Consider the following 23,551-nt stretch of genomic DNA (forward strand, 5'->3'; position numbering starts at 1 on the left):
GATTCAGTCGGAATATGTGTTATATTCCGTCCAAAAAAGAGGGAATTTGCTGAGATAAGATTTTTACAGTATGTGGTACTCTACAAAGAAGTAGTAGTGACATATGGAAGGAACTTAACATTTCCAGAATGAGTAATAGATCAATGAACTAAAATGGAAAGAATATTTGAGCGAAAGAAGGAAAATGGAATTCCAAAGATCTTGCTTCAGTACAAGCCAAAACGACGATGGAACGTACTAAGGCCCGTCCACAGAATGGAGGAAAATTTCACGTAAACAAATAATCAGACCCACAGACGCAAGCATTGAAGGCATGGTGATTCTTTCATATTAATATCTTATGTATGTTCACCAGTAAGGTTAAATGTCACGGATCAATTTACAATATATCGGTATCTCAAAATCCGCAATTTTTTATGCTTTCAAAGCGACTCATATATTAGACGAAACGCTAATCATAGATATCACGATAGAGCGCACCTATCAAAATTCGTTCTACTTCGAGTGTTTCTAATATATTTCATTGACCCGGCAACTCTGTGACATGACGGGGTCGATTGAGAGTTATGAAACGAGAATCATCAATGGGCTCTGAAGTGTCTTCAGAAACTGATTAGCAAAGTGTAGAGATTACATTATTGACGCTTCCTCGTGATGGTTATGGACGAAATGTTAGTTTAACCTTACCGTTTGGTAAATGACGCCTTCGTTTATGAAAACATCAGAAATTATTCTGAAATAAAGTCAATAATGTTATGGTATTTGACATAGCATGCCAGTCATGCTCAATCGGTAGACGTAATGTTGGCATAGTGGAAGAAATTAACTGACCTGAAGATAGATTGATAAAAAACAGATATCGCTTATTACTGAAAATTTCTATTGTACTTGAGAAGGTAAGTAAAACTCTAGTGAAATATGAAATGATAATTGGTTCTACAAGACACAATTTCTTTCTTCATAACCTGAGAGTTGACAACTGTTTGAGCACTGGAATAACAATGAGCACGAATGGTAACTGATTGATTATGTTCAATCATTTGCGATTGAAACAGGTGTCCAGCTTTCCGTTCATAGATATTGCCTACAAAGGATTCAGCAATGTTGCAATTATGAGGGAGATATCTATGAAGCAAGTTCAGTAGACGTTACTGATTCGTGAGAAAAGAGTTGAGTAGATTTTCGTAAAGTTGTTTAGTTATATGTGAATAGCGCAGATGCAAAAAAGTTTGAAATGACAGGCAATAGAGAAAATGAAATAAAAGTGAAATTTCAGAAACCAGTCTCTCTCAAAAGTGTGTGTTTAATGCGTAATTTTGCGCACTAAACCTATTCTGTGGCCTCTGGTGTGATGTGTAATTATTGATGGTGAAAGAAAATCACTCACAATCAATACTATAATAAATTATCTTGAATAGGGACTGAGAATGGCTGCTGAATGACGGGAGTATTTTACCGAGCTTGTTGGTAATACTCGAAGTTCTTCGCAGTTAGCTGTTTTCTTCAATGAACATCCGAGTGGTGTAATGAGATATTTTCCAGTGAGACACTGGGAGTCAGTGGACACATTCCACCGTCCGTCTGTTTTTAGGTTGACTACACATCCATATTACGTGCAATGTACCCATAAAAAGAGCGCATATATATCTGACGAAGCTTAGGATGGGTACGTACTCGATTTAAAATTTCCGACATATTAACTGCAACACTTAAATTACACTACACTGCAGCACCGCTCGTCAGTACATACAGAGGCACACAGCACAATATCTCACCTGTGTCGTGGCTGGTCGTCGCTGCAAGGCTTGTCTCCTCGGCTGCAGATGTTCTTTAAATACAGCGGTAACCGGATGTCGCGGCGATAGTGGATCCCGATAGCAGTGATCTCCGAGATAAGTTTTCACGTGACGGAGTACATCCTGTCAATAAGTATTTAATCACTATATCGTTTCCTGCCTTTTTGGAATCGGTTTTAAAAATTTCACCTCAAAACATAATTGTTGCGACCTGAAACAATCGAGCTGGATTTCGACAACATACGTCACGACATGGAGGTGCATCTTAGGTGGTCTGGCTCTTGCTACTTGTGAGAAAGCAGGGGAAGGCTCGAAAGGCCTGCAAGTTCAGTGCAGTAAGCGATATTTGCTCCTTCCATAATGCTGTTGTGTTGTAACTTACGTGCGAAGATTGGTGTGATGCAGCTCTCCACACTAGTTTGTTTCGTGCTAATCTCTTCATCTCCACATAACTCTCGCAAATTGCATCCACTTCGACCTGCTTTCCGTATCCAAGATTTGGTGTCTCTCTACCCTCAGGATGTCACATTGCTACCGATTTCCACTTTCAGACACGCTCAGTCATAAACTCGTTCATTCTCAATTCGATTATAGGTCTTCAGTAATTATGTGATCCACCCATCTAATCTTCATCATTCATCTGTAGCACAACATTTCAGAACCGTCTCTCGCTTTTCGTCTGTGCATTATATGGTCTATGTTTCACTTTCGAATAACGTTACACTTCAGACAAATACTGTCAGAGAAGATTTCCCAGCACTGAAATTCGTGTTGGATGTTAAAATATATATCATTTCCACTTAAAACTTCCTAGCTGATAGGCCGTGGTCGATGTATAAAACTCTCCGCTGACGTTTCGTCTCCGATTGCGGAAGACACCCTCCGATGTAAAGCGGCGAAGTGCTTCACCTCGGAGGACGTCGCCCGCAGTCGGAAACGAAACGTCAGGGAAGAGTTTTATACATCGACCACGGCCTATGAGCCTGGAAGTTTTAGGTGAAGACAATACCGGCCGTAAAAGCCTACATTGTATGATCATGTATCTCTTTTTAAGGAACTTTCGTCTTTCTATTGCCAAAAGTTTTTCTTTCTATAGCCAATCTGCATTTTATATCCACTTAAATTCCGCCATCATCTGCTCCTTTGCTCCACAAAAGCAAAATACGTTTACTGCTCTCAGTGTTTCTGTTCCTACTTTAATTCCCTCAGAATCGCCTAAGTTAATCGACTACATTATGTTACCCGTGAGTTACTATTGTTGATTTTTGAACCTCTTTTAAGACACTGTCCTTACAGTTCGGCTGAATTTCCAAATCTTTTACTCTCACTGATAGAGTTACAATGTCATCGATAAACCTCGAAGTTTTATTATCCGCAACTCTCTCATTTATTATCTTTACTCTTTTCTCTTTGCATATATTGAGTAACATAGGGAGAGGCTACAGACCTATCTCACTCTCTTCAAACTGCTGCTTGCTTCTGATATCTCTCAACTCTAAGATATGAAGTCTGGTTTACTTCAAGTTTTAGATAAACTTTCGCTATCTGTATTTTATACTTGCTAACTTCAGAATTTCAGAGACTGTATTCCAGTCAACATTATCAAAAGATTTTGCTAAAACCACAAATGCTATAAATCCAAGATTTTCTTTTTGCAATCTGTATTTAAAATAATTCTTTGGGTCATCTAAGGAGTATCTTGTTTACTGAGTGGATTAGCGATGGGTGATTATCGCAAAGATCCTAGTAACACTGAGGGAATCTCGTCGATACTTCTACATATCTTAGTTATCCGCTCTCTCAGCGATGCGTCGTGACTGTTTTACTTGCGTACAACAAAAAACAAACCGCCTTCAGCCTCAAATCGTGACTTTTATTTCAGTGCAAGAAGCATTTCCAGCCCTGGGGCTCATCCTGAGGTGCTTGATCAGCCTATACCATTTCTCAGATTTATGTTAATATTTGTCCTGCTAAGAATACATAGGTATATTACAAAGCAGGACATTGTACATACTAGTTTTACAAAACTAAGACAAAACTAAAAAATTATTGTTTCTACAGGTGGTTACACGACTTTGAAATACTGTATGAGTAGACATATTTCTGTACGTATAACGAATTTTACAGACCATGAGATGCTCTTTTTTCTTCGACAAATTGCCTCTAAAATTCAGATTCGTGTTTTACTCTAAATTAATATGAAACTATCGAGTGTTTGATTTAAAATTCCCGACATATTGCATCGATGCCACAGGAAACCATCTCTATCTGACACCAATGGATTGAACTGGCAGCAGCAGTGCACCGATGCGACGAAAGTAAGTTGCGTGCATTCATAAGGTTGTTAACACTGTGTGCTTCATGCCATCACAAACCCTGAACAGTGTCTAGCCTATGATGCGTCATTGTAGTCTACGGCGCTAGTGAACTTGAAATGAAAGTGATTTGTGTTATAGGTAACAGAACAATATTTTTGTTAGTAGCTAGTTTCGTAATGGAAAAAAAATAAAAGGTGTCCATATGATGGGGGCTATAAATTGAAAGTAAAAAGCATATGCAGAAAAACAGGGAAACAGATCAGCTGAGCGGCATTTCGGCCCGCCGCCAACAGAAAAAAACCATTCGCGGTTGGTGAGCAACTAAAGAAGAACTGAAAAAATGAGGAAGACTAAATGTGCAAATAGATGACTGAATCCAAAATGGTAAAAACTAGATGATGACGTATGGAAATGAATTCAAGGACACAGTCAAAAGGCATTGGAATTAATACAAAAGCGACTGAAATACACCCTCGTAAGCTAGCGCTACAGTGGAACTTAAGACTTGACGGTTGGAGTCGTTTGGTGCTACATGTTTATGAAGAGTCATGGGCTTAGCATGAGAACCAAAACCAAACTATCGCTGAAAATGCCACAAGAGTATGGAGAGAAAATATTATCTTTCCAGGCTTTATTATTCAACATCGAAAGAAGTAGTCATGCATACGTAGATGAATAACGGAATTTCACGAATATATTAGGTTGAGCTAGAATTTTTAGAGTGTCTAACTACAAAAAAGTTTATAATCAGATTGATGTGGCATAAGATCGCAGTGATAACACCTTTTTGTCTTATCGGGTATCTGCATATGCCATTTGCTATAAAAATGCCGCACAGTCATAACAGTGTTTTGTAGATGACTTTCTGAAATTCTACTTCCTCTCTCTAGACGCATTTGGTGTTTTCCCAGAGACACCGTTATATGAGAAAGACCTCAGTGAGTGTTCGACAGGATACGAAATACATTTTAAGAGTAAATGAAACGATAAGTGTTCTGCGCCAAAAACAAGTAACATTCCTGGGCCATCTAGTCTCTGCTACTGCTATTTGTGCACTGAAAGAGAAGTTAAGAGTCCGTTACAAACGTCACATGCCCAATGGATTTTTTTCAGCTAAGAAGAATCCTAGGAATTGTTAATTTATACCGCCGATACCTGCTGGGAACACCAGAGATACAGGCACCACGGGCTGCAGCACTGACAGGTCACAACGTCCGAGGCCAGCAGCCCCTTCTGTGGACGTCAGAGATGCAATATGTCTTGAAAACGTAAAAGCCAGCTACCAAGACGCACTTCTCTTGTCTCATCCAGTCTGTAATGTTTCATTAGCAGTAATAGTAGTTGCTAGCCAGCATACTACCTGGACAGCTTTCCATCAAAATGTTGGGAAGTGTTGGAAACCTCCAGATTTTTGTCCTCCTGCAAACCGATAGAAACACAAACGGATTGAAGTGCACACAACCAAGCGCTGCTGTCCGTCCCCGAAGGAGTAAAGCACTTCTGCCATTACGTAAAAGCAGCTGTTGCTGTGGTGGTCATCAGTCCAGAGAATGGTTTGATGCAGCTTTACATGCTGCTTTATCCTGTGCAAACTTCATTTCCGAGTAACTACTGCAATCTACATCCTTGTGAATCTGTGTAGTGTCTTCATGCCTTGGTCTCCCTCTACGATTTGTACCCTCTGTGCTTCCCTCCAATACTAAATTGATGATCCCTTGATGCCTCAGAACGTGTCCTACCAACCGATCCCTTCTTCTAGTCAAGTTGTGCCACAAATTCATCTACTCTCCAATCCTATTCAGTACCTCCTCATTAGTTACGCGATCTACCCATCTAATCTTCAGCATTCTTCTGTAGCGCCTTATTTCTAAAGCTTTTATTCTCTCCTTGTCTAAACTAGTTATCGTCCATGTTTCACTTCCATACATGGCTACACTCCATATAACTACTATCAGAGAAACCTTCCTGATACTTAAATCTGTCCTCGATGTTAACAAATTTCTCTTCTTCAAAGGACTTTCCTTGCCAGTGCCAGTCTACATTTTATATATTCTCTCCTTGACCAGAATCAGTTATTTTGCTTCACAAATAGCAAAACTCATTTACTACTTTAATTGTCTCATTTCCTAGTCTAATATTCTCAGTATCACCTAATTTAATTTAACTACATTCCATGATCCTCGTATTGCTTTTGTTCATCTTATATCCTCCTTTCAAGACGCTGTCCATTCCGTTCAATTGCTCTTCCAGGTCCTGACAGAATTATAATGTCGTCGGCAAACCTCAAAGTTTTTATTTCTTTTCCATAGATTTTAATTCCTACTTCAAATTTTTATTTTGTTTCCTTTACTGCTTGCTCAGTATATAGACTGAATAACATCGGAGATAGGCTACAACCCTCTCTCACTCCCTTCTCAACTACTGCTTCCCTATCATGCCCCTCGACTCTTATAACTGCCATCTGGTTTCTGTACAAATTGTAAATAGCCTTTCGCTCCCTGTATTTGATCTCTGCCACCTTCAGAATTTGAAAGAGAGTATTATAATGAACATTTTCAAAACCCTTCTCTAAGTCTACAACTGCCAGAAACGTAGGTTTGCCTTTCCTTAATCTATCTTCTATGATAAGTCGTAGGGTCAGTATTGCATCACGTGTTCCATCATTTCTACGGAATCCAAACTGATTTTCGCCGAGGTCGGCTTGTACCAGTTTTTCCATCCGTCTGTCAAGAATTCGTGTTACTATTTTGCAGCGGTGACTTAAGGTGATAGTTCGGTAATTTTCACACTTGTCAACACTTGCTTTCTTTGGGTTTGGAATTATTATATTCTTCTTGAAGTCTGAGGGTATTTCGCCTGTCTCACACATCTTGCTCACCAGATGGTAGAGTTTTGTCAGGACTGGCTCTCCCAAGGCTATCAGAAGTTCTAATGGAATGTTGTCTATTCACGGTGCCTTTTTTCGACTTAGGTCTTGCAATAGTCTGCCATTTCATCTTCATCTACGTCCTCTTCCATTTCCGTAGTATTGCCCTCAACTACATCGCTCTTGTATAGACGATCTATATACTCCTTCCACCTTTGTGTCTTCCCTCCTTTGTTTAGAACTGGTTTTCCATCTGAGCTCTTGATATTATTACATGTGGTTCTCTTTTCTACAAAGGTCTCTTTAATTTTCCTGTAGGCAGTATCTATTTTACCCCTAATGATATATGCCTCTATATCCTTACATTTGTCCTCTAGCCATCCCTGCTTAGCCATTTTGTACTTCCTGTCGATCCCATTTTTGAGACGTTTGTATTCCTGTTTGTCTGCTTCATTTACTGTAATTTTATATTTTCTCCTTTCATTAGTTAAATCCAATATCTCTTCAGTTTCCCATGGATTTCTACGAGCTCTTCTCTTTTTACCTACTTGATCCTCTGCTGCCTTCACTATTTCATCTCTCGAAGCTACCCATTCTTCTTCTACCGTATTTCTTTCCCCTGTTCTTGTCAATCGTTCCCTAATGCTCTCTGTGAAACTCTCTACGACCTCTGTAAAAGCCAGACAATGTGAAATCTGTACTGACCATAAACCACTTACGTTTTATTTTAAGCCACTCAAAGAGCATTCTGATCTAGTCTTAACGATCCCTAAGTGAGTGATACATAAGGGATTGTAGTGCGTCCCTTGAGTCATCATTTAAAGCCAGTTCTTGAAGCTTTCAAAGTAGTCTTTCTCGGGAGAGACTACGTCTATTTTCAAGAGTCTGCCAGAATCTCTGTGACTCTCTCCCATGGGTCCAGCAAACCTGCGACAATTCTTGCTGTCATTCTTGTATACGTTCAGTATCCACTGTTAGTCCTATTTCGTGCGGGTCCCACACATTTGAGCATCATTCTAGGACCGATCGCACCATTGATTTGTGAGTAGTCTCCTTTGTAGACTGACTACACTTCCCCGGTATTTACTAATAAACCGAAGTCTTTCACCTGCTTTACTCATGACTGAGCCCAAGAGGTCATACCATTTCACATCCCTACAGGGTGTTACATCCACGTATTTGTATGAGCTTTCTGAGCCCAGCTGTGACTCATTGATATTGCAGTTGTACGATATCACGTTTTTTCCTTTTTTGGAAGTGCTCAATTTTACATTTCTGAAGATTTAAAGCAAGCTGCCAATCTTTGCACCACTTAAAAATATTGTCAAGATCTGACTGAATATTTGTGCAGCATCTTTCAGATAGAACTAAGTTCTAGAAAAAAGTGCATTATCTGCAAAACGTCAGAGGGCACTATTGTTCTCCCCCAACCTCGTTAATATACAATGTGAGCAGGAAGGGTCCCAACAGAGTTTCCTGGGGAACATCTACATCTGAAGATGACTATTTATCCAAGATAACATGCTGCTGCTTCCCGGCCAAAAAATCGTCAATCCAGTGACAAGTTCGCTTGATAGCCTCATGATCATACTTTTGACAAAAAGCAAAGTTGTTGTACTGAGCCGGATGCTTTACGAAAATCAAGAAATACTCCATCTACCTGATTGCCTTCATCCAAAGCTTTCTGTATTTCAAGTGAGAAAAGTGACAGTTGGGATTTACATGATGACACTTGTGGAATCCATACTGGTTGGCATGGAGGTGGCCATTCTGCTCGAGATACAGCATTATGTTTGGGTTCTGAATATATTCGAAGATTGTACAACAAATCGAAGTCAAGGATACTGGACGGTAGTTTTGTGGATCACTTCTATTACCCTTCTTGTAAATGGGGGTGGTCTATGCTTTCTTGCAACCACTGGGCACAGTTTTCTTTTAATGGGACGTGCAATAGGCTATAGTTGCAGTAGGGACTAACTCAGCTGTAAGTTCCGAATAGACTCTGGTAAGGACTCCGCTGAGACCTGGAGTTTTGTTTAGTTTTAATGATTTCAGCTGTTTCTCAACACCACCTTTTCACTGATACGAGGATTAAACTGGGGCGGTTCTTCTGTGTTTTCACTACCTAATAGAATATTTGAAAATGGAGTTAAGCATTTCAACGTTTACTCACTTCCTGTCTCATATGTGAGTTACTGGACACTCACTGTGGTGCCACTAACAACATTTACAAACAACCAGAACTTCTTTCGGTTTAGTGAAAGATCATTTGACAAAATCCTGCTACGGTATCACTGAAGGCTCCACGCATTGTTCTCTTGACAGCCGAATGCTTTTCACTTAGTCTCTCTCTACCTCTAGTCCTATGCTTTGTTTCACACCTGTTATGGTACAAAAGTCACTGTTTCTTTATCCGTTTCTTTACAGTGACTGTATACTCCAGAGAGTCCATCCCAGAACAGTTCTACTGGGTACATATCCATCCAGTGCGTGGCCAAGTAATCTCTAAAACTTGAGTCACAGTTTCCCTACAAGCTATACAAATACAGGAGTATTTAAAAAGGAATTCTACAGTCCTCCAGCTTATACCTACAATAGGTACCAAAACCCTTATTTTGTGTCGTATGTCTCGAATCACCGATACGATTTGTGTCTGGAATTCTATGTAAAGCAGTATTTGACCGCCCTAACAACTTCTTCCTTCCCAGCACAAAAGTCATCATTAAACTAATGACAGAGCCATTTGTGGCCCAATATTATAAAAGACTGTCGCCAGTGGTCGAGAACAAGCGTAGTATGTCAACAGTGCAAAGTTGTCAGACATAAATCAAGCCAGTATGAGAATTTCCTGAAATAAAAATCGGTTTCTCACGCGTATACGTAGATTTTGGGGCCGACTTCCGCCATCAGAGGGGTATCCCTATGTATTTACAGCTAATGATAGATACACTCGTTGGTCTAACGTGACGCCAGCCAATGACATCTCAGCGAAAACAACAGCAGAACCTTTTTAATGACTTGGATTTCCCATTTCGGCTGTCCAGCTCATGTCACTAAGGGTTGGGGGTGGCAAGATAAGCATCTTCTGCGGATAATGATTATAAGTGTATATATTGTTCTGTGATCTACGTACCAATCATTGCCGATGTTATGTTTTCTCTTTGTTTCCCTTTTCGACAGTTCCTTGTTTACTTTACACACTCGCCAAAATTAAATGTTTATTTTATTACATGCGTATTACTGAATTATTACTTCCAGTTTGATGGAAGAATTTCATAACTCTTTGTTTAGAACGCTGGTAATACGGCTGTAGTTTGACTCAAATTCATCAGACGTACGATAAAAGATAAATCGCGAGAAGTGATCTGAAGTGTTGTTGATAATTAGATTCAGTTACAGAAAAAGTGAACGGCAGACTCATAGCCGGCCGTGGTGGCCGAGAGGTTCTAGGCGCTTCAGTCCAGAACCCCGCGACTGCTACGATCGCAGGTTCGAATCCTGCCTCAGACATGGATGTGTGTGATGTCCTTAGATTAGTTAGGTTTAAGTAGTTCTAAGTTCTAGGGGGCTGATGACCTCAGATGTTAAGTCCCATAGTGCTCAGAGCCATTTGAACCATTTAAACGCAGACTAAGATTATTTAGAAAAATTCCGAAAAGATGTAGAAATCTGCTAGGCACACCGCTTCAAGAACCTTCGTTTGACTCTTTGTTCTTGGAATGTGTTGTAGATATATAGTAGAACTAGGTATCGATTTTAAGTAAACATCAATAAGATAAAAATACTATAAACAGATAAAAATACTATAAACAGGTTGGGCAGATATAAATAATTATACATTAATATACGATGCAAAAGATACCCCCACCTTCTGTTCAGGAGCGTGGGGCACAACATCAACGCCCGATCTTTGTTTTGTCTCATCTGGAGAAACTGGAATAGCACTTCCGTCTAAGAGAACTGTACTGAGCCGTATTCCTCGGAGCCAACACAGACCAGTTATTATAGACCTTGGGATCCAAATACCAGTAATAAAGAGCCCCCCTATAGCCCGCTGGAACCTCAGGAAGGCTAACTGGGTTAAGTTTAAAGATACCATTGAAAATAATGTAAACAGAATTCCCCCAATTCCAGAAAATTACGACAGATTTACGAAGTTAATTATTAAAGCGGCACATAACTCAATACCAAGAGGAGCGCGGAAAGAATACATCCCATGCTGGACAAAGGAGTGCGAACAACTACTCGATGAATATAACAAAACAGAGAATCCAGAACTAGGAGAACAGCTCATAAGAGCTATGGACGAGGAACGCAAATAGAGATGGCAAAAGCGGATGGAACAAATGGACTTTACGCACTCCTCACAGAAGAGCTGGAGTCTACTGAGGAAACTTGGCGGAGCACAATTCAAGGGACGGAACATCAATAATAAAATGACCCCTAACAAGATATGCTCTTCTATACTACAAACATCCAGAATCCATGCCTCCGCCTCGAAGAAAAAAGAACTGCACCAACTGATGAACGAAGAGCTAGATGCAAGCGAGGAGGAAGCAGGTTTAGCGAACTGGGTAACACAAGAAGAGATAAATATAGCACTAAATAAAATGTCACCTGGTAAAGCAGCTGGCTGTGACGGCCTTCTTCCAGAATTCTTGAAGAACTTCGGGCCAAAGGGAAGAGCATGGCCGTCTTCTCTTTTCTCTAATATCATAGATACCAGCCGGTTACCAAAGCAATGGAAAAACGCACAAGTCATAGCCATCCAGAAACGAGGGAAAACAGGAGAGAATGCTAAAGATTATAGACCGATATCTTTATTGTGCACCACTTACAAGCTGTTTGAACGAGTCATCCTAGGCAGAATAGAAAGTAAAATAGAAGCTGCTCTTCCCCCAGAGCAAGGCGGTTTTCGAAAAGGAAGAGATTGTTGCGACCAAGTTCTCGCCCTAACCACTTTCATTGAAAGAGGTTACCAAAACAAAAAGAAAACGGGCATGGTATTATTAGATCTCACCTCAGCATACGACACCGTATGGACAAAAGGGATACTGTATAAACTGTCAAAAGTCGTGAAATGCAAGAAGATCATAGATCTAGTCAGAAATATGTTGATAAACAGGAGATTCAAGGTATCTCTGAATGGGAAAACAAGCAGCTACAGGACACTACAAAATGGTCTCCCCCAAGGGTCTGTGCTGGCTCCATGCCTTTTCAATTTATACATAGCGGACATCCCAAACCTGGAATCTCGTTCTTTTATGTATGCAGATGACATCGCTATCGCGGCTCACGCCAACACTTTCGAAGAACTGGAAGAAATTTTAAACAGGGATCTGGAACGACTACAACAATATTATGACAACTGGCACCTCAAAGTAAATCCGACTAAATCCGTGGCATCAATAATGCACTTGTGTAACAAAGATGCAAATCGTGAGCTAAAAGTGCAAATAAAAGGTAAATTGTTGAAAAACGATAGAACGCCAAAATATCTGGGTGTTAAGCTAGATCGCACTCTCACATATAAGAGCCACCTGTACGAAGTCGCCCAAAAAATGAAAACAAGAAACAACATCATAATGAAACTGGCAGGAACAACCTGGGGATGTTCCACTGAAACTCTACGCACATCAGCACTGGCACTTCTGTATAGTGTAGCGGAATATTGCGCACCCGTCTGGGCCCGCAGTAGGCATGTCAGATATATTGATGTGCAACTTAACGAGACAATGAGGCTCATAACAGGAACAGTAAGACCCACCCCGAAACCTTGGCTGCCCGTCCTTGCCAATATCGAACCACCCTCGATTAGACGTGAAAGAGCAATCCAGAGGTACAAAGAAAAGTTCAGGGACCTACCTCCTCCGCCTGACAGATTGATGTCAAGAAATCCCTTCTGGAAAGAAGTCAAACAACAGATTGATATCGATAACCTGTGGAAACAGCAATGGCAGGAAAGCAAAGTGAATAACAGTTTCCTTATTGAGGACCCATCTCAACGAGTTCCAGGCTTCCAACTCCAACGTAGAGTGTGGGTAACTCTAAATCGTCTGCGGACAGGTGTTGGTCGGTGCGGATATTTGTTGAAAAAGTGGGGTTTCTCCCAGGACCCCAATTGTGAGTGCGGAGAGAGTCAAACCATGCAGCATATAGTTGAGTGCGACGTACACGGACTTAAGGGAGGAAATCTGATGGACATACATGTGATAAGTGACCAAGCACTTTTGTGGCTGGAAACCCTGAAAATTTTATTGTAAATCATTGTTAATGTTAATTTAAATTTTTATGTTGATGTTTGTAAGTGTATCACGCTTTGCCTGTAGCTGAACGAGAAATAAATAACTATAAACATAGAACGAAGCATATAATTGTAACACATAAAAGAACCATCGAAGAGAAATTCCACCCAGGTGTTAAGTGGAAGCCTTAGAGAAGAAAAATCGTTCCTCTCGTCATATGTTGCAAGAATTCTTTCAAGAGTTCGATCAATATCATAATCGATGTTGACATCAACATAATAACCTTCGGCTAGACGCCAAAAGACTACGATAAGAAACGTTTTTACAATTACAGAAATAAATAAACGAAACACATCTCTCACTTCCTCCGCACTTTACACCAGACTGCATGTACTGGACAGCTGCTTGCTTATCACGGGCACAAATATAACAGCACAGATAACTCAAATATTAATTTTGTTACTTGCGATTAGTTTGTAATGTTTCTCAACATAATGAAAAACTACATTATAGTCCAGAAACTCACATAAAACTAGGTTATTACGAAATGAAGATGTTTCCAAGTTATTTCATCCCATTTCTCAAGGTTTGTTATCGATGATGTTTAGTGCAATAACGACAGTAACTCTTATGAGTGTGTAAGCTCACTTCCTTGTTAACCACAGGTTTATGATGAGGGCATTTTGTTTCGAATCTGTGATTCACTGTCGTTTCCTGTGGGATATCATTTGTGAATCTTGTATGCCACTGTTCTCAAGTTGTCTTCTTGCAAACGGATCAAGCCGAAACTGATCAGTCGTGGACATAAAGTTATTTAGTCGTATTTGCGAAGAATGCGATCATTTAAGGAATACATTACAACTGTGGTACTAATGATAATTGTACTAAATCAAGAAGGAGCGGGGTGTAAAGCCTAGTATATATTTTCCGTCGTTTCATCGAACTGCTTGTGGCGAATTTAAGGATAATCCCTTTGAAAATCACACTGTGCAATATGAGCTTCTGCGCTTGTGCTCTGTTTCTGATGATCTTGTCCTCCAGATTAGCACTTGCAGCCTACATCATTAGTTAGTTGTGCATGTATTCCAATCTCAGTCTTCCTCTACAGTTTTAACCCTCTGCAGCTACCTCTAGTACCGTGGAAGTCATCCCTTGATGTCTTAACAGATGTTCTCCCATCCTCCCCTTCTTCTTGTCAGTGTTTCTCATTTGTTCCTTTCCTCGCCGATTCTCCCGAAAGCCTACTTATTCCTTACCTTATGAGTCCACTTTCCGCAAATTAAGGCCTACGTTTCATACTAGAGACTTCCCTTTCCTCCTTACTCCATCCTTCACGGGTTATTTTGCTGTTTAAGTAACGAAATTCCTTAACTTCATCTACTTTGTGATCACCAATCCCAATGTTCAATTTGTCGTAGTTCTCATCTCTGGTACTTCTCATTACTTTCGTCTTTCTTAGATTTACTCTCAGTCCATATTATTTCATCACTAGACTGTCAATTCCATGCAACAGATAATGTAATTCTTCGCCACGTTCTCTGAGGACAGCAACATCATCAGCGAATCTTACCACTGATATCCTTTCGCCTTGAATGTTAATTCGACTCTGGAACCTTTCTTTTATTTCCGTCATGGCTTCTTCGATGGTTTCTTCCAGGGCGACAAGTCCTACGAAAGTGTCTTGATTTTTCCTAAGTCTTGCTTCCAATATCAACTGTAAGGTCACAAGTGCCTCTATGGCGCCCTCACCTTTCCGAAAGCCATGCTGATCGTCATCTAACACATCCTCAGTTTTAGTTTCCATTGCTCTGTGTGTTATTCTTGTCAGCAACTTGCATGCATTACCTGTTAAGCTGATTGTTTAGTAATTGTCGAACTTGTTGGCTCTTGCAATCTTCGGAATTGTGTGGAATTCCGATTACACTCTTAATGTTACCACCCTTGTAACTACTTTCACGGAAGGTTGTTGAAATCTGTTTTCACAGGACAGAGAGGATCAGGATGGGGAAAGGGACCAAGGTCAATTACTGTTAGTTATACAAGAACACACACAACTTTATTCCTCAAACCATTGCACAGTTTTCTCTTTAAAACAACAAAGATCAATTCTCGGCTGAGGGCCCAAGTAACTTCTCCAGAATAAGTTTAAACGATCGCTTTTAAAACACCAGGATTTAGAGTAACGGCTGAAGGCCTTACTTAAGTAAAAATACAATATCATCTCGGCTAAAGGTCGAAATAATATTTCAGATCAGCTAAGGAAATACTTTAAAGTCAAGCATTTAAAATTCGGGCTAAAGGCCAAACTAAGGAACATTTAAGTTAATTCTTCGGCTGAAAGCCTAATTAAAAAAATTTTCTTTACATAGTAAAAGAGGGACTTTAAAGATAAGTTTACACAATACAACAGAAAAACATCTTAGGAAAACTCGAAGTATCTTGTCAGCTTAAGTCCCAAACAATTACTCAAGAATGATTACAGACAACTTTAAGATAAACATTTACAGAACATGGCTGAAGGCCATTACAAGAATTCAAGATAATTAAAGAGAAACCTTACAGACAAGGATTTACATATTAAAGCGATAGATTCTGAAACAAACGTGAATGAAGGCCTAAATGCAGAGCAACAAGAATTTTAAATGAAACACAGCTGAAGGCCTAATCTTAAAGTTATGTAGTTCGGCTGAAGGCCATATACTAAACTTAAAACAGACAATATTAATACATGGCTGAAGGCCTGGCACAGTACCTGAAACCAAATAAAATGACAATCACAAACAACAAACAGTGGTGCTCAGAAGTGTTCCAAGGGTCGGCCTGGGGAGGAAACTCTAATCACAGTTTAGGTGAGACAGACAGCCAAGCGTAACACTAAAGAATCGGGTTGCAGCACGATCTACAGACAGCTGACGAACAAACCAACCGCCCAATCAATTCCCTTAAACCCAACCACCAGCATGACAACCGAAAGTACCAGCGAAGACGAGGATCGCAGCAGAGTTACGCGTTAATAATTGGCGTATAAACACAGTCAAGGCACAATAAACACTCAAAGGGGAAAGAGCACAACACCAAGCTGTCGAACTACAGGCTGTGCCTGACAGCATCAACATGGCGAGGAAAACACACTGCTACAAAACTACACTAACGGAATGTTAATGGCGACAAGACTGAAGATGCAGATGGTGCATTTCACTCAGAAATTATAATAATTTCAATGGTTAAACATCATACAGGGAGATGGCTGCAAAATTTTGCCGACTCCAACACACCATGACATTGCTGCTTGTGGGGACAACAACCAGCAATCAACGAAGAGATGTCACAACGGTTGAGCTTTCATGACAGTATGCAGGTGTGGTGGGCGACGAACTTAGCAGTTATCGCAGCTAGTGCCACACAACTCCGACCGTGCGTACACGCCGCCAGCGGCCGCAGCCAGATCACACGCCGCAAAGACTGCCTCGCTGCAACCGACCAACCGCCACACACACCATGACACGGAAATATAACTGCCACACCAAAGAAGTTACAGCAGTACTGCCATGATGGAGGCAAGTAAGCAACTCGTTCAGATAGTAACTGAGGGAGGAATAAGACGCCACTCGGTGGTGACAAAATGCCCAAAAGAAAAGAAACGGCATTAACGCGAGCCGACCACGGCTCAGTTGTTTTGCCCTTTCTATATGCTGAGTCGGTCCTTTGAAAATCATTGCTTTTCCGATGTCTTCAGATTTTCCATGCAGCCATTCCACCTTAGGTTCCATGCACTTCGTACCTATTTCCTTCCTAAATGACTTGTATTTTGCATTCGTGAATCTTCTTGGACATTTTTGAACTTCGTTTTTACATCGATAAACTGAAGTATTTCTTCTGTTACCTATGGTTTCTTTGCGTCACCTCCTTTACACCTTTTTTCTTTCCAACTTTCGTGATTGCCCTTTTTAGAGATGTCCATTCATCTTCAGCTGCAGTGCCTACTGAGCTATTCATTATCACAGTATCTATAGCCTCAGAGAACTTCAAGCATATCTCTTTATTCCTTAGTACTACCGTATCCCATTTCTTTGTGCATTGTTTTTCCTGGCCAGCCTACTCTTCATCATTAGTAAATTGTTTTCTAAGTCTACATATCCTCCTGGGTACGCCTTAAAATCCAGTATCTGATTTCGGAATCTCTGCTGACCATGATGTAATGTAACTACAATCTTCCTGTATCCCTCGGCCTTTTCCAAATGTACCTCCTCCTCTTGTGATAGTTAAACAGAGCTGAAATTTATTGTAGAACTCAATTAGCCTTTCTCCTCTTTCATTCCTTGTACCATATCCATACTCTTTTGTAACCCTTTCTTCTGTTCACTGTCCTACACCGGCATTCCAATCACCCATGACTATTAGATTTTCATCACCCTTTACGTACTGAATTATCTGCGCAGTATCCTCATATACGTTGTGTGTCTCTTCATCTTCAGCTTGGGACGACGGCGTGTATAGATGAACTATTGTTATCGGTGTCAGTCAGCTGTCAATTATGACCCTCTGCTGCTGTTGAGAGTATCCTATACTCATCTGATGAAAAACGCTTGTGTTCTCTCCATTTCACTTCACTGACCCCTAGTGTATCTAGATTGAACATTAGCATTTCCCTTTTCAGATTTTCTAGCTTCTCAACCACGTTCAAACTTCCGTCATTCCACGCCCCGACACTTAGAACCTTATCCGTCCGGTGGTTATTCAGTCTTTTTCTCATGGTCACCTCCCCCCTTGTCAGTCCCCTCCCAGAGATCCGAATGGGGGACTAGTCCGGAATCTTTTAACAATCGAGAGCTCATCTTGATACCTTTTTGTTACAGGCCACATTTCCTGTCGGTACACATCATGTTTCTTTAATGCATTCGTTTCCATTGGCCTTCTGCATCCTCATGCCGTTGATCATTGCTGATTCTACTGCCTTTAGGGACTGTTTTCAACCCTAAGGGTAATAGAGTGCCCTGAACCTCTGTTCGTCCTTCCGCCCTTTTTGGCAAGGTTGTTGGCTAAATGAGGTTTACTTCTTACAATGCAAGTATTCGGCCGACACTGCTGACAACTTTTATCCAAAATTTAAAAGGTTGTGGGTGTCAACCCGAAATCGAAGACATTTTGATTACTAATCAAAGACGCTACGCCGGTTTTGGGAGGGAAAGGGGGATAGATGGTCCCGGGGACAAAGCGGGCAGGGGTCATTTTAAGAGGTCTGGGGATCATGTCTCCATCGCCTGTATCATATGGAAGGGATAATGGCCACAGGAGAATATTGACTTATTTATAGACAAGAAGTAAATCCGCATTTCTTATGAGCCCTGAACAGAACGATAAATGCTATTCCTCTGTCTTTTCCTTTACTTGTCAAGAGATTTTTAGTTAGAGGATATAGAAGTAGATAGAAAATGGCTTGCTGACACTACGATGGTTGGACAAAAATATTGAAACGCATACTTGAACATAAATGGTTGCGCTGTTGTACTTGACCACCAACGGCATCTGTGCAATCTCCTGAACACGTTGCAAGTGTCAGTCGTGGTTACAGCAGTATTCCGGGGAGTTGTGAGCGCATTACGTCGGAGCTCATTGCAATCGAACGTAGATAAATAATCATTGCTGCTCGTATGGTGGGTGCTTTCGTAACCAAGAGAGCCGAGATGATCAGTGTTTCAAAAGGTCCCGTATTGAAGATTTATACCGCATACAGGGAAAGCGGAAAAACGTCAACCGCTAACTCACAATGCGGACGAAAGTGTGTCTTAAGTGATCGTGACAGTCGGTCATTGAAGAGGGTTGTGATGAAGAATAAGGGGCATTCAATAGGTAACACTCATTTCTCAGCCAGTTCAGAAGGCGATGTGGAGTTTGTTGTCAGACACGGTGGAAAACTCGCACTTCAGCCCCTACAGTTTCATGAAGTTCCGACAAGTGGCGGAGCTGTACGTAGTCTTCAAAATGGCGCCTGCAACGGAGGTGCGTTCCAAGCAGAGAGGTATCGCTAAGTTCCCTGGAGTGGAAAACGAGAGCATTGCAGTTATTCACAGGCGCTTGCAGCATGTCTACGGTGACCTGACAATGACCAAGACCACAGAGAGCTGTTAGGCGAGATGTTTGTCATCATCGCAACGAAGTCGCGCAAATCTGCCTGATCTTCTGCATGCTCTCCAGGCGCACACAACTATTATTCCTGCAATGTTGCAACGAGCTGACACTCTGTTTTGAGGTGATACCTGGACCACAATAATACACCTCGCTCATCAACTGGGCGTTTCGTCCACCAGTTGGGGTACTCAAAACTGACACGATGCCATAAAGAGCAACGAAGCCAAAAGAATGGGTAATAATATGGTGTATTGGAATCTTGAATAAAGCACCCTGCTTTCAGAAAACAACGTATTTGATTACTTACGGAACGCCATTCGTAGCACTCGCGAACCCTGTCAGCACCAAATCAACTCAAGAAAGCTCCATAAGCAGTGAATTTGAGGGCGACGTGGAAGTCCTAAACCACTCATGTGCATGTAGCAGTTAAACGTGATGCCAAATCCATAAAACCTGGGCTTTTGAACAATGGAGGAAAGTCTGATTTGGTCGAAAGAGGCTTGTTTCATACCGTTTCCAACTTCTGGTCTAGTTTACATCCAAAGAATGAAAGACGCCTGTGGTTCGGTGATGATGTGCGCAACCACATCCGGGTATTCTATGGGTTCCATGGTTACTCTGCGGCACTGCCAAAGATTATATGACTATTTTGGTTGATCAGATCCATTCCACAGTACAACGTTAGTTCCCCAGTGGTGATGCTATGTTCCAAGAGGACAGGAAGCCTGTTCACACAGCTCGCATCGTCCATGACTGGTTTTGTGAGCACGAGGATGAATTATCGCATCTCCACTGACCGCCACAGTCGCCAGATCTCAATATTGTTGAGCCTTTCTGGTATACTTTGAACAGAAAGGTGGGTGATCGCATCGACCTCCAGCATTGTTACCTGTACTTGCCACTATTTTGCAGAATAATGGTGTAATATTGACTTGAAAACAGTACAGGATCTTTTTTTTTATCCATCCTGAGACAACTTGAATTTGTTCTAAATTCCAACGAGTTTCCTACATCTTTTTAGATATAGCAATGTGTCTTTTTTTTACTGTTTCCATATTTTCTCCATACCTCGCAAGTACAGCGATATCTGTAGATATCGCAACCTCGAGAGATAGTGTTTTGAACGAAGCAAAACTGGGTTATGAAACTTCCTGGCAGATTAAAACTGTATGTCCGACCGAGACTCGAACTCGGGACCTTTGCCTTTCGTGGGCAAGTGCTCTACCAACTGAGCTACCGAAGCACAACTCACGCCCGGTACTCACAGCTTTACTTCTGCCAGCATCTCGTCTCCTACATTCCAAACTTTACAGAAGATCTCCTGCGAACCTTGCAGAGTGAAAATCTCATTCTGGAAACATCCCCCAGGCTGTGGCTAAGCCATGTCTCCGCAATATCCTTTCTTTCAGGAGTGCTATTTCTGCAAGGTTCGCAGGAGAGCTTCTGTAAAGTTTGGAATGCAGGAGACGAGATACTGGCAGAAGTAAAGCTGTGAGTACCGGGCGTGAGTCGTGCTTCGGTAGCTCAGTTGGTAGAGCACTTGCCCACGAAAGGCAAAGGTCCCGAGTTCGCGTCTCGGTCGGACACACAGTTTTAATCTGCCAGGAAGTTTCATATCAGCGCACACTCCGCTGCAGAGTGAAAATCTCATTCTGAAAGCTGGGTTAATTTATAGAGCATTATTCAAGCACTGAATGACGAAGACTGCAGGGAACTAGCGTGCATGTTGGCTCAGCAGGGCCTCCACTTGCGTCACTCGGAATGAAAAGCGTTACAGCAAGCTCATTCATTGAAGAGTCTCTAAATGAACTGTAAATGAAATGAAATTGTAAGGGCATGTAAACGTTTCCGACATCAAAAGTTGCAATGTCAGTAAGTGTGTAAGTTCGAACAGAATGAGATGGCTGTTTCTTTGGTAACGGCTTTCTCGGAACATGGCAGTGTAATATACACCATCTTGAAAATGCTCCCATCAAAGCAAAAATAAAAAAATTAAAAAATGCAGGTATGTTCCTGTTTATTTCAAAAATTCTCACTAAAACGTGGTATACCAACTTCTTCAGTCTCCCTTCCTCAGCACCTATAAAAAAATTTCAAAAAATTGTGGCCTGCGAACATATTTGCGCTTTTTTCAGCACGCAGCTCACCTCAAACTCCACGATTGTTTGGTCTGCTGTCGCAGTTCGTTGAATCTTGAACGAACTGTGGCAGAAGCCCGAACAACAGGGGATTGACGTACTGGTACATGCATTGAAACTATGAAACAGTGCATTGATAATGGCTTCGCACTAACCGGAATCTAGATTTACTTAATATAACCTGACTGATTGCTGTACTTCATATCACAGTTGCTGATTGCATCCACATTCCTAATGAAAGGTAATTTTATAATTATTGTAAGTGATTTTGAGCATTGACTGGGAATGGTCATTATGTGATGGGATTACGAAGAGACCGCAGATTCTGACCCAGTTGTTGCCGGTAATACTGGATATTCTTATTTGCTGCACAATCAACGAATATCCTTCTATTGACTAACGTGTCGTACTGATCTGTCACCGCTCTATCGACTAGACATACTAAAATTCTCTTTAATCAATATTTTTATGTTCTGAGTAAATACAGTATTTTTCTAACGATACTAAGCGTCGAAGGACACATTCCATTAGCCGTCTGTTCTCAGATTGACACGAGATCCATATACAAAAATTGGACTGCAAATATCTCCAAAAACAAAAGTGAAAATACTATGCAAGACGACGCTCATGAAGGATATCCGTTACATAAATACTCCACTTCTACGTGCATATCCTTACTGTGCAAACCACTGTAAAGTACATGGCAGAGGGCACTTGCTGTTCCAGCAGTTATTGGGACCCTTTCCATTCAAGCATGGATATCAGAAAGAATGTTTAAGGGCCTATGTGTGCGTAGTAACCAATCTAAACTTGCCATCGCGCCCTCTGGGACTGACAGGTAGGGGGCTGCTGCATGTTTCTAGATTCAATATTTAAAGCTGATTCACGAAACTTAGTAAGTAGATTTTATTGCTATAGTTTGAGTCTATCTTTACATGCTGCCACATAAGTATCTTCAGTATCTCCGTGACACTCTCCCACGGGTCAGAGAAACCTGTGACAATTCGTGCTGCTCTTTTCTGTATAGGCTCAGTATATCCTGTCGGTTCTATTTGATACGGGTCCCATGAACTTCACCAACATTCTGGGATGGACCGCACGAGTAAACTGTAAGCAGTCTGCTTGTTAGGATGATTGCATTTCCGTAGAATTCTATCAATGAATCAAAACCTGCCTCCTACTTTAGCTGCGAGTGAACCTATGTCATCGTTCCATTTCATAGGCATACACTTTGGTGCACCGTGGTGTTAGTATGAGTTGAACGATCACATGTGTGGCTCGTTCATATCGTAGTCATAAGATACTAAGTCCTTTATTTTTCTGAAAGGCATAATTTTCTGTGGCTGAACGTTTAAAGAAGGTAGCCAATCTATGCACAATTCTGAAACCTTATCAAGCTCTGACTGAATATCTGTACATCTTTTCCCAGACAGTACTTCATCATCTGCGAAAAGTATAAAGTCACTATCAATATTGTCTGACAGCTCATTAATACGCAGTATGAACAGCAAGGGACCCAACACATTTCCTTGTAGCAGGTCTGAAGATAATTCTGCTATACCTGTAGCCGTCTCTCTGCCCAAGATAACATACTACGTCCTCCCAACCAAGGAATCAATTCCGCAACAAATTTCGCTTGATACCTCACACGACAATACTTTCGACAACAAGCGTAGATGTGATACTGAGTGAAATCCTTTACAGAAATCAAGAAATACCGTATCTGGCTACATTAATCCATGGCTTTCGGGATGTCATACGAGAAAAGTGGCTGTTGGATTTCACATGATCGATGTTTTTGGAATTCAGCCTGGCTGGCATGGAGGAGGTTATTACGTTCGAGATATCTCATTAAGCTTGAGCTCAGAATGTGTTCTAATACTCTACAACAAACGGATGTCATCGATATAGGACGATAATTTGTGGATCATTTCTGCTACCCTTCTTGTAGACAGGCGCGATCTACCTTTCTTCCAACAGGCACTGTTTTCTGTTCGGGGGGTATGTGGCAGATTATACGTCTAATTGAAGGAGGGTCTAACTTAGCCGCAATTACGGT

The 23,551-nt window shown here is 41.1% G+C and overlaps 1 protein-coding gene across 1 annotated transcript in view; it reads right to left on the reverse strand.

The window, feature by feature from the left end:
• The window catches only part of LOC126250952 (proton-coupled folate transporter-like), an 83,370-nt gene that overhangs the window by 18,102 nt on the left and 41,717 nt on the right, over positions 1–23,551 (reverse strand). The window lies entirely within an intron of this gene.

The sequence above is a fragment of the Schistocerca nitens genome, chromosome 1 (genome assembly GCF_023898315.1).
Source record: "Schistocerca nitens isolate TAMUIC-IGC-003100 chromosome 1, iqSchNite1.1, whole genome shotgun sequence".
Lineage (NCBI taxonomy): Eukaryota > Metazoa > Arthropoda > Insecta > Orthoptera > Acrididae > Schistocerca > Schistocerca nitens.